The sequence below is a fragment of the Arvicanthis niloticus genome, assembly GCF_011762505.2.
Source record: "Arvicanthis niloticus isolate mArvNil1 chromosome Y unlocalized genomic scaffold, mArvNil1.pat.X SUPER_Y_unloc_1, whole genome shotgun sequence".
NCBI classification, from domain to species: Eukaryota; Metazoa; Chordata; class Mammalia; order Rodentia; family Muridae; genus Arvicanthis; species Arvicanthis niloticus.
The window spans coordinates 2629459-2644622 of record NW_023044978.1 but is presented as its reverse complement, the minus strand read 5'-3'; positions in this window follow the sequence as shown (position 1 = coordinate 2644622).

The window sequence follows — 15164 nt, the reverse complement described above, 5'->3', positions numbered from 1 at the left end:
CAAATGTATACTAATAAAATATGAATGGACACTAATGTAATACATATGAGTAATAACAGACACACACTATGACTACTACTACTACTACTACACATTAGATGATGCCCATGATCACAAACATCTTTTCTCATACACCTCAGACATTTTTTAATTGAATATTTAGTTATCTCTTTATTAGATTGTTTTTAAAAATTCAGAATGGTTTTCATTATACTAAAAGCAATGCTGTGATTCATTGTGAGTTGCCTGTAAAGCCTTTCTTCTTAACGTTGAGATCTTTGGTAATGATAAAGATGAACTATCATTCTGTTTGTGTTTTATGTTGTGTTCTTCCTCTAATCTTACTTAGAATTATTGATTCTCTTTGTTCTTTACAACTTATTGCTCTGCATGTCAAAACACTCTTGTTTTTATAGAAACATATGAATTTTAAGTTTATTGTATGCTGTTAATCACATATTGGTAAACCAAAGTTCTTACTTGCTCTCAAACAAAAACTAATAACAACTGTGTCAAGATTAAGTGCTTCTTTTTAATGATTACTTTACTAAAAATATGGAAATCCTGATATCCATATGAGGCTTGTGTTTATCCATAAGAGAGCCCATTTAGTGTGCCACTATTGAATAATCATTTTTTCTAGCTTAAACTTGTAAAGAACAATAAGCATAAGAGCTACTACTACATCTGTCTCTGTCTCTGCCTCAATCTTTTACTCTGCATCTATCTATCTATCTATCTATCTATCTATCTATCTATCTATCTATCTATCAATCATTTATCTATCATCTATCTACATATCTATCTATCTATATCTCTCACACAATGTTTGTAGCTTTCCATCTTTTTACTGTTGGCTTTCTCCCTAGACTATAAACAGGAAAATGCTTTTGACACATTTGAAGATGTTTTCACCCTGTGCCTCTATTAAGCATGAAACTAGGCCCTTTTTAATCAATTCTATTATTTAGTAATTAACATGTCCTAAATAGATGGGTACATATGGAAAAAGATGGGTAGGTATTTTTCATTCTGAATATTGTGAGATTCCCAAAGTTTCACCTCAAAGGTGGAGTTAACTGCCAAAATATTTAAGAATATATAAAGTATAACATCTCAGATTTAAGATCACACATAAAGAAAGCAAAAAAGACACATGAAACAGTTTTTATTTCTTTAGGTTTAAGTAGCATTCTATTCATGCATGTAGACCTGTATCCTTCTCACTTTCAGGATGAGAAAAGACAAAAATGTTTTCAAAAGGATTATGTATATGCAGTAGCTACACATGATGTCTAATATATATATATATATATATATATATATATATATATATATATATATCATATAATAGTGTTTAAAATGTATTGTATTGATAATATGGATATATTTACCTTGAAGAAACTATCTGAAAACTACAAAAAAAATTGAAGGATAAAAATTAGGAAAATTGTATTTAAAAAGAGAGAGAGAGAGAAAAGAAAGTAAGTTCAATATCAAGGAAAAGAGAAGAATACACATATAAAAGAAAAATAGTAAACTGCAAGGTTGGGGCATTAATGTTGAGAAAAGGAAGCAATGGAGAAAATACTAAAAGAATATTTTCAGACATTCCTGAAAATATTGAACTGATTTACCACTATATTTTAAAAAATCAGTAATATTACAAGACATTGTTTTAGAAAGAAAGATTTAAGGTAGTAAATCTGCACATATGAAATCCTTTCCATTCCATTTACTTTATCAGCTTCTTGTTTTTTTCAAGGTTACAGTTTTCTGCTTTTACCTGCTGCACAACAAATCAATAATGAAAATTATTAAAAGTTTCAATCAGTAAAATAAGTGTATTGGATACCTCATCTGCATATCAGCAGAAATATTGTTTCATACATATAAAGTAGAAAGAATGGAGTTGAATGAAGAAATAGTGAAAAAAATTTCTACGAAGAAAATCAGATTCAAAATTGTTTATACATATTTTATCTATTATACTATATATATTATTTATATATGATATATTATGTATATATGTATACACACACTCATATATATATATACATATGTATATATATATATATATATATATATATATATATATATATATATATGTATGTATTAGGTATGTTGTGAAAAATAAAACTGATGAAGCTAATGATAGACATATTAATTGGAAACCTTTATTTCTTCATTTTGGTTATACACGTGTGTGTGTGTGTCTACCAAAAATTAATGAGAAAAGACTCCACTATTGCTTTAGAAAATAAATATAAACGCTCTAATAATGAAATGGTAGGGCATTTTAGTAAAAATTATGTAGTATACTGTAACACTAAGTAATTAAGTTGTAGCACAGGCCTGTAATTTCAGTTCATAAAAGGCAGAATTAATTTACATTCATGTCATTCAGGATTGTTTCATTATTTTATCTTTGTTGCTTTTGAAACCTTCATTTGTGCTCTCAACATTGTGCCATATCTATAGTGGTTCTTTTTGTGATCAGTTTTTTAGAATGTCACAATGCGAAAGAATTTTCATAGTTAAACAAAATGGAATATTTTTGAGTGAAAAAAAGTGTAGGTAAAATAACATGATCATAAATAATCACAGAAGCTATGGAAGAAAAAATTGAGGAAGAATATTGTGATGTCACTTCGTGGGAAGAGGTAAGAATATTCAGTATATGTTCAGTCTCTTTGATACAAAATATAAGAAAGAAATTAATGAGGTGAGAGAAGGAAGGAAAAAGAAAGGAAGACAGACTATGCAACTGGGCAAGATAAAGCCATGACCAAAACACCATTTGTAGACACCCAGGACTTTCCACTAAATATAGCCACACATAGAAGGTAGTACTTCATATTCAGTTTAAGTCAGAAATTCTGAAACCTGAATATTGAGGAAAATGAAGGGGCCACCATGGTTACTAGATCAGAAACTAATTGAATTTTTAAACAGAAAGATCCTTTACCGTGTACTTGTGATAGCAGTATCTGTTGAATTGATGACAAGAAAATAAAATCAAGCCAAAATATTTTTACATATGAAAGATAATTCTGTATCTGGGTAGTACCACAGAAGAAAAGCTAAGCTCCTTTTCAAAGTATGAGTGGTCACATTAGGAAAGAAACACCACTACACTTCCCCATATTTCTGCCTAAAAAATGTTCAATGTGTGGCAATTCACAACCTTATGTAATAAAGGCAAAAGAAGAGTCTCAGTTATATTCAGAATTATGGATGTCCAAAAATTCTGTTACTCAATGCCACATATTGCTTATCTATACATAATATTTAACTTTTAAACCTATACAATGTTTACTATAATTTGCTTTAATAAAGGGGATATCATTTTTAGAAACACTGACAGGCACTTAAAAACCAACATAAAAATAAAGAATAATAAAAAGAATAGCAGAAAATAACAAAGAGGTTAAGGTAGAAAAAAAATTGAGGATGAAGTGAGTTTATAAGAATGTATAATTGGATAAAAATTTCTGAATTAGACAGGAGGGATGCTATATAGGGAAGAATAAGCTATAGACAAAAGAAAAATATAGGAAGGACAGATAACCAGAAATATATGAGCCATTTGACCATGCCAGAAAACATAATACTGTTTAGTGGTTTTGGAAACCCCAGCACCTCACAACAGAGGATGGAATGCCTTATACCTCTCACAGTCAGGTGACTGCCATGTGACCATATTATCTCATAGAAGGAATCCTGACAATCAGTGACATATGAGCAGCACCCTGAAGATTCTGAAAATTCTTCACATCAGATAAGGCAGCTCTAACATCTCAGACCATGCTAAGAGATAGTATCTTCTATTAGAGACCAACTTACCCCAAAATGTATATAAGATCTTGTGCAGAAGTAAAGGTGTCAGAATGCCTTTATCAAGGTTTCTCTGAAAGCTTCTGTCATAAAGAGCATAAACAGCAGCCGTAGATGCACTTCCAAACCCTGTTATCACTATCTTTTGAAGAGACCAGTAGATGCCTGGATCAGACTTCCCTCTCTAAGAGCATGTAACTCCATGGCTGTGCCAGACAGTCCAAAGCCCGACAAATGTCTGAGGATAGTGTCTAATGTATATACCAGTAAGAATACATATTTTCAAAAAATACAATTCTTATACATATACATCAGTTTATTTAACAACTATTGACAAAACTAAAGGCTGTAGATTTTCAAAAAAATATGTACTGTTGGTTTTATACTCCCAAAAGGAAAGAGGTTCATAGTATTATTAAGTAAAAAAAAAAAATAGGTTCTACATGAATTATAACTTGGGAATAGGTCCAGAAATTCCAGGAAATGGTAAGGAAACATGTGGTTTTGGTATATAATTACAGCTAAAATATATGATGAATTTATGAATTGTAGGATGGAACACATGGCAAGATTCATCTAACATGGATTTCCCATACAGGCACAATCATTTAAAAATTCTTCATTGACCTAGGATACTGTTAGAAATAACAACAACAAAAAGATCTGTGAAAACCACTCATCAGTTTGTTATAGGAAGCCACCTTGGCAAGAAGGATTATGTAAATAGTCCTTAGGATGTATACATAATATTGCTTAAAAGCTTTCTCTTCCTCATCAAGACAGTTTTACAGCAGGTTATATTCAAGATGAAGTGACTTGCCACCATAGAAAAATACAATCTTTATTACGTGATTTAGTTTTGTGGGGTAATATATAAATGCAGTAAAACCTAGACAAATAAGGTTATTTTAATTTTTTAGTAGGTACTTTACTCCCACATGGTGTTTTCCATTTCTGTTCATTATAACCAAGGGAAAGAAACAGTCTCCAGAGACTTTTTTCTACACACCTCTAATTATATGTGTTGCCTCAAAGGCATTCCATGCTCAATGATGATAATACATTGTACAGGTAATGACAATATTGTTAATTTGTAGAATTACTTTACTAGTAGAAAAAGAAAGTATAAATCAGTAAAGAAAATATGGTGAAGAAAGTAAAAAGGAGCAAACCAAGATAGATAGGAATAAATTAAACTGAAAGAAAGATGAAACAGTAAAGGACAAAGAAGGATATTATAAGAATAAATAATTAAATAGAAATTAGTGTAAGTTGGTCAGAAGAGAGGGTGAACGCTTTTTAAAATTATATACCTGCTTTTGTAAGATGTTAAGAAGTTGCTTATTTAAATATTGAATTATAGATCTATGTAGATATACATCCATCACTAATTAAAGAAACATGATATTCCTACACAAACACACACACACACACGGACACATGCACACATCTATATTTATATCGATATCAATATTGATATAGATAGAGATGGAGATAGATATATCTGATAGTGATTTTCTCAGAACTGAGTCTAAGTTCCTAGGTTAGAGGACTATGAGCACTAAAACTCTGAGCAACATGTTGATAGACTGTAGCCCATGTGATGAACTAATCTATTGTCATCAGTGGGGTACTTTAAATAACCAAAGTATCATCTCATGCATTAAAGACATACTCATATATATATAACTACATGTGATACATAATTTGCATACCATAGTAGGTAGTTCACAAAAAAATAATTATTAACAAGTAGGTCATTACCTTGAATAAATATTTTTATACATTTTAAAAAATAATCAATCATTACATATTTATAATGACTCACAGTGTATTTACTTTATCAAGATAAAATATATAAATTTTTTTTTTAAATCTAGCCTCTCAACTTGTCTCTAAATATTTCATTCATGATTTAGACACTCAAATATTTTCATTGGCATAATACTTACTTGAGTCATGTGGCCCTTTTATACCTTGGTTTCTCATGAAGTGAAGACACAAAATACATTCTCCTCAACACTTCATGAGCACTCTGAATACTGGTATATTTCCATATAATAAAAAAACATTCTTCCATATGTAATTAAAGAAACAATTAAAATTAGGGATACCTAGATATGGAAAGGTTGAATGGTTGTATTTCTCAATTGTGATATAGAAAGTATTCCAGAAAATTGTTAGTAACATGGATTTCAGTGGGACTGTATTTCAAAAATGGCAGCTATTACAGGATTTGATAGGCTAATCTCAAAGAAAGGGAAAGTTGGAAATTCGAGGCTTTAACTATTTCAGTAATATTATTAAGCATGTCAATTCCACATGGGGATCTCTGCTTGTTTTTATTTCACCCTTGAGGAAACACAGGGACTTCTGTTACTTCATCCTACATATATATGACTACATATAATACATAATTTGCATACAATAGTAGATAACTCACAAAATTTATTATTAAGAAGTATATCATTAACTTGAATATATATTTTATACATTTTAAAAAATCAAAGAAAAAAACAAAACAGGAAGAATGCTTAGAAAAGAAAAAAATGAATAAAGAAATGAAACAAATAATAAAAATATAAAATTGAAAGACAATAATTGATAGAAAATGAGAAATGTGTAGGAAGATAAATGTGAGAAAAAAGTTATAAAAAATATAATCATGTCAATATCTCAAGCATAAGAATAAATACATACTTCAATGGAAATACATTACTAAGACTCTCAATTCTGAACATCTATACATCAAATGCACATTCATAGAAGAAAATTTATTGAAGCCCAAAACAGTCAATTGGAGCACCGAGAATAATAGTCGGAGACTTCAACAACTCACTATCACCAATGTAAAGGTCATTGAAACAGAAACTAAACAGAGACAGACTAAACTAATTATGTTATGAACAAAATGAATTTAACAGATATGTGCCTAACATTTTATCCTAAAAAATACAATGTAACTTCTTTTTAGCACCACTTGGTACCTTCTCAATGCAGACCATTTTACCAGTCACAAGCCTCAACTGATACAAGAAGATTAAATTAATTTTATGACTTCTATCAGATCATCGCAGAATATGGCTATACTTCTATAACAGAAAAATCAAGAAACCCACATACCCACATACATACATACATACATACATACATACATACATACATACATACATACATACATACAGGGTAGGTCATAGTCAAACTCAGATAGGAAAACAAGCAAATAATAAAAAATAAAATGATAAAATGAGTCAACAATAACAAAAGATGATTATTTGAGTGAATTATCAAGATAAATACAGCCCTATCAAAAGTAAATGGCACAGAGATAGCATTCAAAATAAAATTAGAAATTAAAAGAGGAATATAACAAGAGAAATTGAGGAAACTTTAAAGAAAACCATAACATCCTACTAGAGAAGCATATTCTCTTCACATCTGGAAAATCTTGATGAAAAGAATAATTTTCTAGACAGATACCAAATATTAAACTTGAATCAACAATCAGTAAACTATTTAATCATTACCATATGCACAAAAGAAATTAGAGGATTTATTAAAAACCTCCTTAACAAAAAATTTAATGGCCAGATGGCATTTCTGCAAAATTCTAACAGTCAAATAAAACCTCATACCAACACTTTCCAAAATATTTTATATTTTATAGAATTTTATATTTTATAGGACAACCTAACCCATTTTCTGAGGCCAAAATTATATACAGAGAACCCAGTGAAAAAAGAGAACTTCAGACCAAATGGATTTATGTATATCAATGGAAAGCTATTAAATAAATTTCTTGTAAAGTTTCCTAATAACACATCACAATCATCATTTACCAAGATCAATTATGGTTTATCACAGGAGTGCAAAGTTGGGTCAATATACCAAACACCTTAAAGACAAAATGACATGATAATCATATTAGATTGTGAAAATTATTTTAAGAAAAACATCACCCCTTTATGTTAAAAGTTTTAGAGAAGTTTGTAATTCAAGCCTCATATCTAAAAATAAAAAGTAAATAAATTATACAGCAAAACAACAGCCAAAGTAAAATTAAATGGAGATATACTTGAAGGAATCAGGGACAAGAATGCACATTTTCTCTTTGTCTATGCTATGTAATACTTGAAGTTCTAGCTATAACAATAAGATTATATGTGACCAAGCAAATAAAAATTGGCAAAGAAGTCAAGGTGTTACTATTTGCAGATGATTTGATAGTATACATAAGGAAATTTAAATGTCTAAATTTACATCTGATAAACAATTTCAGCAAAGTGGCAGAATAAAAAATTAACTCAAAGGAATTAGTAACCTTTGTTTATACAAAGGAAAAAGTGGCTGAAAGATAAAGTAAGGAAACAACACTCTTCCAGTAGTCACAAATAATATGAAAGACGTTTGGTAACCCTAACCCAACAAATGAAAATCTGTATGACAATAATTTTAAACCTCTCAAGAAAGAAATCAAAGAAGACCTCAGAAAATGGAGAGATCTCACATTCTCATAGACTGGTAGAATTAACATAATAAAAATGGCCAGTCTACCAAAAGCAATCTGCAGATTCAGTGAAATCCCCCATCAAAATTTCAACACATTTCTTCAGAGACATGGAGAGAGCAATGCTTATATCGAAAAGAAAAACAAACAACCAAACAAAGCAAAACAAAACAACAAAAAAGGATAGAGTAAACAGTTCTTAACAATAAAAGAACTTCTAGTGAATCACCATCACTGACTTCAAGATATAATGCAGAGCAATACTGATAAAATTGGCATGGAATTGCTACAGTGACTGATAGCTCAATCAATAGTATTGAATTGAAGACCCATAAATAATACCACTTTCTTGTGGACACTTGGTCTTTGACAGAGAAGCCAAAAATATACAATGGAAAAAGAAAGCCTGTTCAAAAACTGGTTCTGGTCAAACTGGCAGTCCTGAAGGGATGCAGGCAGTCTCCCCATGCACCTTCTCACAACTAGCATAGATTCACTCCCCCCTACCCCCAATGCTCTTTCTCACCTCTCCATCAAAATTCCCCCTGCCCTCTCAGCTTTTCAGAAAAGGCCCAGTCTATCACTGAAATATTGCTATCCTCATTTCATAGTGGAATTCCCCAAGGAAACGCCCTTTGGGAACAATAAATGCCAGTTTGTAAACAGATGAACAGTAACAACTTTCAGCCCCTATATCACCAAGACTGATATTTCCTCTTATGTATGGCTAAGCAGTTTCCACTAAGCAGGTGGCCATTGTCTTTGAGAAAAACAAAGACCAAACATTCTTGGAGACATAAATGCCATACTTTGGACTATTTGAGAAGGGCAAGTAAGTGTTTCCAGATAGCTATGGCCAGTTTCTTAAAACACTATTTCCTGATAGCACAATGAAAGTCAGTATAGCTCCCCTTTCCCATTTGTGTGGGTCTGCTCTGCTGTCTCAAAAAAAAAAAAAAGGTATTACGTTGCAAGAATGAGTTTTTACAACATTCTCTGTCACATAACTCCAAAATCTGAGAATTTCAAATGAATAAAATTTCTGAGCTCTTAGATTTCAGGGTCTCATTTGTAACCTGCACAGTGAGAATGATTGCCACTTAAAACTGACTCAAATAAATACACTTTTGTTTCTCTACAATGGGGTCAGTAGTTCTTTAAGCTCCTCTAGGAATCCTGAGTTCTGGGCTTAACATTTTGGGGGCTTGTCTGGGATTTTCTAGCAGATCTCTGGGATCTGCACTCCAGAAAGTTTAGAGCCAGTGAGCAAATGTTTGTCAGCATTTCTGCATTGTCTATTCTTTTTGGTCATATCATAGCATTAAAAAAAGCCTCTAGGTAAAGGTGTAAGTGTCAATAAATGAGTAGTGTAGATGCCCTGTATGGGCACAATCTCAGGAGTCAGGAAGACATTACTGGACCCATGTTCAGTGTGGTTGAGGTGCCCATCCATCTGTTGGAAGAATTGGTACCTGAGGAGAGGCCTCAGCACAGAGTGCTTTCTTACCTGCCTTGTTTAGATTTTCAAAGCTGAGAGTCTGTGAACCCTTGTGCCTGGATTTACTTTTGTTTCTAGTCATGACATGGTTATTTCCTGCATGTGGGTTTGTCTGTAATGTTCCTGATGATGTTTAGTTTCATGTTATACTGAACTGTGACTGGTTTAGTGGGACAGGTTAACTCTTATTCCCTTCCTTCTTATTTTTCTAACATTATTTTAGCTCATTTTAAGAAAGTGAGGGCCAGAGTCCACAAGTTTTGTGTAGATGTGAACAAGATGAAAGTGCACATGTATTACAGCTCAGAATGGCCTGCCTTTGGAGCTGGATAATGACTCGAGGAGTCCTCCTATCTTTCCATGGTACTATCAGTGAAAGACAGGGTTTCAGAAGGCTCAGGGACACCTAGAACAAGTCCCATACATTGTGGTCTGGAAAAATTTTGGTTGCCAATCATTCACCTTGGGTGAAATATTTCCTCTTGCCCTTGACTAATATTTCTTCACCTCCAGGAACAATACCCACCCAGGTTGCAGAAGAACAAAAGCGGTAAATTTCTAAATCTCCAAGTTCTCTTTATCCCGTTTACAGAACAGCAGACATTAAGAAGTTATATGTGCACCATTTTACAACCAGACACCAGTGCTGGCCAGGGAGTGACCCCTGCCTCAGGTGGAAAGCCATGATATGCCACTCTTTACGGAATAGACACACAGGGTTTCACAGAGCAGTGTGCAGTACCTTTGAGAAGTTACTAAGAATGTGTCATAAAAACTAATCCCATGCTTTTGAGAATAACATATCTATCTGGAAGTTGTAAAAAAGGTCCTACATCATGGTTCCTCTGATGCTCCCATATAATTTATAAGTGTTTTAACAAGCTATCAATTTTCTTAGGTCCTTAGAGACAGCTAGAGAATAAAAACTGTGCAATATCCTTTAAAGATAACAACTAGGAACATACTTTAAATGACAGAAGTGAGATCTATTACAAAGAAAAATGAACATACCACAAAGAAGAGACACAACATTGAAAAAATATTTTTGAGGGAGTAAGCTTAAACTTGTATGTTTAAAAGGTCAAAAATCAATTAAATTTTCTTCTCCTTTCAAAAAAAAATGGAACATGTATGAATACCTTCATCAGCCTTTGAGGATTTCTAGTAAATAATATAGCACAACATATTTAAAATAGGAGGAAATGGGCCCCTCTTCCGGTCTGAGGCCTGGGCCAGACCTCTGCTCGGCAACCTTGTGAGTACAACCCGGATTCTGCCAGACACATTCTGGAGGATCCATAGAACCCATAGCCAGCGCTAGCACTCCCCTGCCCAGAATCCAGCAGATACCCCCAACCCCCACCCCTGCCAGCTAGCACCCCCCTTCTGCCCATCTCCTGGGTCTGAGGCCTAGACCAGACCTCTGCCAGGTCTGCAGTTGTGTGGATCCCGGATTCTGCCTGAGACAAACTGGAAGGTCCACTCAACCCAGAGCCACAGGGGAACAACTGAACTCAGAGTGTCAAACAACATATCCTGAGATATCCAAGAGGAGACACTGCACCCAGAACAGCAGACAAATAGCTGGACTGCTACCTTGGAGGCACCATATCCTGAGGCATCCTAGAGATACCACCGTAATCAGTGCAGCTGGAAAAAAATCATAGAGACCTGGACCCCTGGAAGACCAAACACAAGCGAGACAACTGGAAAGGCAGGCTACAATCAGAGACAGAAGCACAGGTAGCACTAGATTTAACCAGATGGCAAAAGGGAGGGGGGCTAGGAGTAGGGGGGTAAACATCTTCATAGAGGCAGGAGGAAGGGGGATGGGATAAGGTGTTCCTGGATGGTGGGGGAAATATGGTAAGGGGATAAAATTTGAAATGTAAATATTACATCCAATAAAAGAGGGGAAAAAATAGAAAAGTGGTTAGAACCAACATTCTTAATAAAATGTCAGTCCTCTTTAAAAAAAAAAAACTATCTTGATACTAAAAGTTGTTTTGAGAATATTATATTGCAGAATGATCAGGCTTGGTGTATCTACTCAACAAGCAAGCAGGGCAGACCTGCTCAAACCTCTGAGGTATGGGAATTCCATCTGGAGGCAGCGAAGACACAGCATCAGAGGATTGTCAATTTGCTCTCCCCCCCACTCCTTTTCTAATATCTCAAGGCCCATAATCAGCTTGAAGAAGCTAATGATGAGTCAGCGCTCCTATTCCCTGGGCTTGGGGACTAAGGTGGTAAATGTTGGGCTGTCTCTCTAGGGAAAATAGTGGTTTTGTCAGAATAGAGAGGATTAGCTAGGGTTTATTGCATAGCCATAACCTATTAGTAGAAATATGTATAATTAATATCAAGATGAAGATATAAATTCTTAAATGGCACCAATTTACATTGTTTACAAATTTTAAGAATTTCATTGGCATGAGCTTCTTAGTGATATAAGAGTGAGATGAATATTGTTACTCCCATAGGCATTGTACCAGTATAACACATTTAGGAATACAAAGCTTAGACCCAGTCCTTCTTTAACTTTTTTAACTGATTTGAGATGGTCAGCCTGTGAGTTAAGGGACTATAGCAAATTCATGGCTTGGAGTTTATTATAAGGGTGTTCTCTATGTTTTATTTAGAAAATCTGAGTGGAGTTAACAGGCAACAGTCCAGATTACCTTACATGGATAGCTGGTTTTCAAAACATCAGAAATCCTTAGAATTGACATGACAAACATTTCAGTATTAATGTTCATTTTCATTAGAGACCTGTCTGCTCCAGACAGCTTCCTATATTGAATTCTAAGAAGGAATTGAGCATCCTTGGAATTACTCCAGTTCTGGTGAGACAGCCACTAGGCAAGAATTGCCACTTTCCTTCTACAGACAAATTACTGTCCAGAAAAGGACACACTTGCAGAATAGTCGACTGATTATATCTGCCTAGACAGAGTAATCACCCCTTAATAATTCTGCAGCACTAAGGTCTGTCAGATGATCCTGGGCCAGAAGGCAGAAGAACAGATGCTCCAAGGTTTTGAAGTAGAGCGAGTGTCCTGGTGTTCAGAGGTATCTATAAATTTGCTAAGTTTTAGAAACTATGATTTGTGCTTCCCACAATTATAGTTAACTCAGTCATTCTGGATTTCTGATGGGGTTGAAAACATATAGCTATTGACCTTAAGAGAAATGACTTGAGTGGATGGTCATCAGCTGACATTCATCCTAAAGCCAGGTTCAGAACTACATGTTTTAGTTAGAATAGATGAGAGAGGAGCTGGTTAGTCAACAAAAGGATGGACTGGGTATTAGGACTTTCCTGTACCTCACTGGTACAAATTGGCATAATTATGTTCTAATTGTATTTTGAGAGAAAAGTTTCATGTTAACAGGAAGGGTGATGTGTAGGAGGAGCTAAGGCAGGAGGAGTACTGAGAGGAAGAAAAGGAGTAAGAAGAGGAGAAGAAGAAAGAGAGGAGAAGCTAGGTGAAGAAAGAGAGAAAGACGGGGGAGACAGGGAGGCAGAGGTTCAAGTATCTTCACCAGTCAAAGATAGATGTTATATATAGGTTGGTCAGTGGGTTACACCTCTGATTGAACAACTCCAAACTTATAAAGCCTATGATTAACATTATTTTTAAAAAATGTATAAATGCAAAAAGGAAAATGGGGCATGGGATAGGGGTATACTAAGGGGGTCTAGGGGGAATGGGGAAAGGGGATGCCATCTGAAGTGTAAATAAAATATCTAATAAAAAAAAAGAAAAAAATAGGAGGAAATGAGCAAGTGGCCAAGATAAAAGGGAAAAAAATAGGCTATTTCAAAGAATTCTTTTAACTATACAACCAGAGTTCACAAGAAACATATGGGACTACATTAGATATCTCACTCTAGGTTCAGAAGTTTTTAATCTAACAACTAAGAAAGTCTTAAAGTATAAAGCAACCTGATACCCTGTAACTCTCATTGGGACTTTCTTAGTTTTCTTCAGCAATATTTGTAATGTTATTCCAGGTGAAAAGGCAAGCTACATGGTTAAGAAAGTGTTCCATAAATAATTGTACCTTCTGTGATTTTGTGATGTTCTTATTGTGAAGTATCAATTCTAAAAATATGCATGCAACAAGGAGATAATTTACCAAAGGACAGAAAAAGTAAGAGAAAAATAAAGAATTTGCCAAATTCTCTAGTATTTTAGAATACTCAAAGAGAATTTTGGTGATTTCTTTTTAGACTGTAGGACCTAAACCTACTTTGCACACTCAGATTGTTTATTTAGTGTTTAAATGATTTTTTTTTACATTATGTACCTTTTTAAGATAATTTAGAAAAATAAATGCCATTCAATGCTCTCACTGGACCATAATTCATGCCACTGTACTTTTAGTATTTGTCTACATTGTCCTGTACTCAACACCCTGTGGTTCAATTTTCCTTACATCTCACCAAGGTAGCAAGAATTGGTTCACACTTATAGGACACACATCAAGATCAGTCCTACCAAGGACTACTTCTAAATCTTTGCTATGGTGTCTCATGAATATGTATTTTAAAGGCATCATTGGGTGGTTCTAAAGTTATAAACCAACTATAAGTTTGGGTATAAAACTATAAACATAGCAAAATTTTGAGACAGCATGCTAAAAGCTCTGCACTTTCACCAAGAAAGCACTCATTCGTCCAGTGTTTTGCTAGCACTGAGTACTACTGCTGTATGTTCATATTACTTAATGTTAAAGGTTTTTCATAGGTTTTTCTGACAACTGCACTATAGGATATGTTGCAACATCATCTCTTCCATGAGGCACCAGTGGCAACATTCCAAAATGACTAAAATATCTCCAGATGTAGTATTAATATTTTGTAGAAAATTCCATTAACAGGGTCATTACCTCTTTTAATGGTTTATTTTCCAAAATGATACACAGACAGACAGACAGACAGACAGACAGACAGACACACACACACACACACACAAACAAACACACACACAAATACAAGCACAGACAGTCTTTATATTTAACATTTAATAAGCCTTATGCTATAGAATAGCTGGGCACCTGCCTAGCCTAAAAGCTGGTAGAAACAACCAACTGCCCATGGTTCTCAGTTACTTAGTAATTTCTGTGTTCCATCTTTTCTATTCCCAACCCAACTGAGTAGTACATTGGGCTGTGCTCTCTACGCCCTTTTACATGGCTTTTCTTCCTCTCTGTCCTGCCCTCTTCTGAAGTATTACATTTCAACTTTTTTCTCCTGCCTTGAAGTCTGAAGAGAGGGAATCCTAAATTCTGCCTGTCTCTTCTCCTCAGTTATTT